Below are 4,121 nucleotides of genomic sequence, written 5' to 3'. Positions count from 1 at the left end.
CTTGGGGGTGGGGCTGGAAGGCTTGGACAAAGTTTCTGGGAGAAACCTCTTGTTGAGCTCCGAGGGGCAGAAAGGACCCCCTTGCTTTCTAAATTCCTGCTCAGAGAGGAGCCTGGCTGTGGCTGGATCCAACCTCAGGCTCAGATTGTGGTTTAAAATGAAGGAATTTTAGAGGTGTTAATAAATCACTTTGTTCTGCAGGTTTTATTTCTTGCAAATCAGAAATATTTCTATAAATTGAATTATTAATTCTTACAAATGAACAGAAAACTGATCAGAGAAGTGAACAGATGAAAGACCTTAAAGAAAACTATTTACTGTACAATACAAAAGTCAAAAGCTCCCAATAAAGCAATTGGATCAAGGGCAGCAAAAAGAAACAATCCTGAAGTAGAGATTGAGGTAACTCATCCCACAAGGACAGGGGGCAGTTCTCTCCCTTTCACTTAACCCCTGGCCAGTGACCATGAAGAGCTGCCCTGCTTCATGGGAGAAGCTCCACACACTTCAAGGAAGTCTGGGGAAGAATCTGCCACATGAAAGTTGGACGGGGCTTTTATAGTTAGAATGTTAGAATGACTGCCAGACATTGTTCCAGGCCAGGGAGCAGTTTATCTGTCCAATTCTGCTTTAGAAAGAAGGCAGTGTTTTGGAAGTTTCATGAAGCATTTTGGGTTTAACAGAATTCAGCATTAAAACCAGCACCTTGACACCAGCAGTAACTCAGCACTGAGAGCTTGCATTGTTTGTATTCTCTGACCATTTTTGGGGTATTATCAGAGCAGAGCATCCTGCCAGAAATGGACCCTTGACTGCATGAGGTTCCAGAATGTTTGGTTCTATGAGGCCCTGCAGTGTCACAATGGACTCTTTATTCCATGAGGTCCTGGAGTGTCACAATGGCCCTGATGATTCCATGAGTTTCCACTGTGTCCCAGGATTCCTTTGGTTCCACAAGACCCCCAGTGTCACAGTGGCCTCTTGATTCCACGCTGTTCCATCAGCAGCCACAGGGACACGGGCACTGGGGAGACCTTTGCTCTGCAGCTGCAGCCTCCTTGCTTTGTTCTCTTTGGCTCTGGGCTTTGGGAAAGCTGGGGTTCATTTCCCTGCTCCGCTTGAACACCTCAGGAATTCCAAATGTTCCTAATGCAGGGGGAGGGGTTTCTATGGCATCGGAGGTGCCACCCCTCAGGACACATTGTCAATAAACCATCCAGTTGACTTGCATGGGTTGGCTTGTGCTCAGTCAGTGCTTTGGGGAATGCTCTGTTCTGCTGGAATGTTGCCCTTTCAACTTTTGTCAAGCACTCTTATTTTCTAAAGTTTGCCAGTAAAAGTGTGATATTTGACCCCCTAAGAAAATATGTGTAGCATCTTCTCCTTTCTCCTTTTAAAATATCTGGAGGGTCGGTATTTTTGGTGCTTTACCTGTTTTTTTTTAAAGTAAAAGCCCTTTGATGAGCTCATAGCTCAAACCTGGGGTCTTACAGTCACCATCCCTGGAAGTGTTCAGAAAACATTGAGCTGTGGCACTTGGGGACACGGTTCAGTGGTGAAGATGCCAGTGCTGGGTTAATGGTTGCACTCAATGATATCAGAGGTTTTTTCCACCCTTAGCAATTCTGTGATTCTGTGGTGACTCAACCACTTCCCTGGACATTCTGTTCCAATGCTTGATAACCCTCAGTCATCCCTTTGAGGCTGCAGCCAAGGAACAGAGCAGTGATTTTCACAGAGTTCCTGGATCACAGGATGTCCAAAGCCAAGGACATTTCCATCAGCACCTTGTCCTTCCTGCACATTGGAGTCACCTGAAGCCTCCAGGCCCTCCACGCTGGCAGAGACCCCTCAGGCAGCAAAGCCCTGTCCTGCCAGGCTGCACAGCCCAGCCCTGTGTCTCTCTGGCCTGGGCACAGCAGGGTTTGCTCTCCTTGGGGCACCTCAGCCCCTCTGCCATTGCCATCTGCCCCCAGCCCAGCAGGCTCTGCAGCAAAGCAGGGCTGAGGGCCAGCACAGCTCTGCTCTGACAGAGAGAACCTGCAGGCAGGGAGAGCAAGAGGACAAAGTCTTGTTTCAGCAGCCTGAGAAAGAATGGGCTCAATGACCTCCTGTATTCATGGGCACTTTCCTGACCCTGTGTATCAGGTTTGGTAGCAGGGAGGGGGCTGCAGGTTTGCCTTGGGGAAGAAAAGATCAAGAGTTGACTCTGGATCAGAGAGAGCCAGTTTCAGGTGGCTCCAAAATGGACCAGCCAGTGCCCAAAGCTGAGTCAAAATGCAATTGCAGAGGCACCTCTGTGATAAGCTTTTGGAGAAAGGATAAAATCCAGGGTGCTGGAACCCAGAGAGGAGTGAGGGAAATGTGGGAGAAACAACCCTGCAGGCACCAGGTGGAGTGGAGAAAGAGGAGGAGTGAGAGAGAACCTTGGTGGTCCCCTGGCAGCCAAAAGCAACCCCCCAACCCTGACAGCCACAGCTCAGCCCAGCACAGAAGCTCCTTGAGGTCTGGGGGTTCTCTGCAGCTCTGCTTTTAAGCAGAGCTGCCAGATGGGCCAGCAAAGGGGATGCTCAGCTGGGTCTGAAACCTGTGTGATCCTTGGCAGCCTTGGCTTTGTAGGATAAGGAAGAACTATAGAATCCTAAATAGTTTGATTCAGAAAGGCTCTTTTTAGGTCATCTAGTCACCCCCCTGCAATGAACAGGGACATGTGCAACTGGGTCAGGGTTCTCAGAGCCCTTTCTAACCTGACTTTGAATGTTTCCAAGGGTGGGGCATCTATGACCTTTCTGTGCCAGTGTTTCACCACCCTCATTGTAAAAATTTCTTTCTTATATGTAGTTCAAATCTGCTCATTTGAAGTTTTTAACCATTATCACTTGGCTTATTACAAGTAAGTCTGTCCCCATCCTTCTTATAAGTATGATCCCAGGAGCTCCTGACAAGTCTTGACCAAACCAGCTGAGCAATGAAGTGACACTGAACTGGATCAGGGCTCTGGTGAAGTGTCCCTGGATCAGACCAGGGGCTCCTGGATGATACAGGTGGGATCAATCCAGAGTGTAACAGCTGGGGAATACAGAATAATCAGTCATCCCATGAAAACCTTGGAATGTTCCCTGCCTGAATCGCAGCCCAAATGGAATAGTTTGGATACAATTCCCATATCTTTGGGAAACTCCAGTCATTCCTGACAGGAGGATGGAAATTCAGCAGATAACTAAAGCAAGTGCCCTTGTGAGCCCACACCCAGCAGTGCTGAGGGAGGCCCTGGGAGCTCCCCAGCACCTCCCTCTCAGTGGGACACCTCTCACAGCCTCTTGGAGCTCGGGAACCCTCCAGTTTGCAACACTCCAAAGGGTGTCCTGATGCCCAGGACAATTCTGATCCCCCTCAACAAACACTCCTCCAGGGGTGACCCTTGTCTGGTGGGAAACACAAAGGGATGTGTGGGGGTGTTTCACTGACAACCAGGAGAATTTTGGAGAGGGACCTTTACACACCCAGATCTTGATGTGTCCACACATCTCTGCCTGGGTGTGGGTGTGAATTGACTGTGGTGTGAGTGTTGTTATTAGGAATCTGTAACTCAGTAACTGTAAATTGTAGAAAATGCTGTTGAATCACTTGATAACTGTTAAGTTGTTCAACAATAAAATGTTACTAATCTCTGTTGCCCCCTTATTTTGTGTCCAAATCCTTTGCACCCTGACAATCTTGCATTCCAAGGCTCTGTAGAAATCATTCCCTGTCATAGAAAAAAAATTTTTTTGGGAGGTCCACTTTAAAATTTTCCTCCTCAGCTAAACTACAAAACAACTCCAATTAGTTAAGTCTTGAAGACGTGAAGATAATTAAAGGAAGGAAAATAATTTGTTTTTCTGTATTTTAATGAGCCCCACAGTGTGTTTAGAGACAAGTCCATTGTTCTTAACTACTGAGAGAAGATTGAAGAAGCTGCTCAAGAAGTCAGAAGCCAAACTGCCAGTGCCTTGAAGCATTGCTGGGCCCCACTGAGGGCAGGCACTGACAAAGCCTCCCCAGGGACTCCTGAGAGCAGATCCTTGCAGGCCAGGAGTGCAGGCAGACCAAGGAAAGTGTCTTGTGGTGGCCTGAGGGGC

The sequence above is a fragment of the Empidonax traillii genome, unplaced genomic scaffold, assembly GCF_003031625.1.
Source record: "Empidonax traillii isolate 1590-97213 ecotype Southwest subspecies unplaced genomic scaffold, ASM303162v1 scaffold2969:size16753, whole genome shotgun sequence".
Taxonomy (NCBI): Eukaryota; Metazoa; Chordata; class Aves; order Passeriformes; family Tyrannidae; genus Empidonax; species Empidonax traillii.
Note: the sequence above shows the minus strand (reverse complement) of the source record.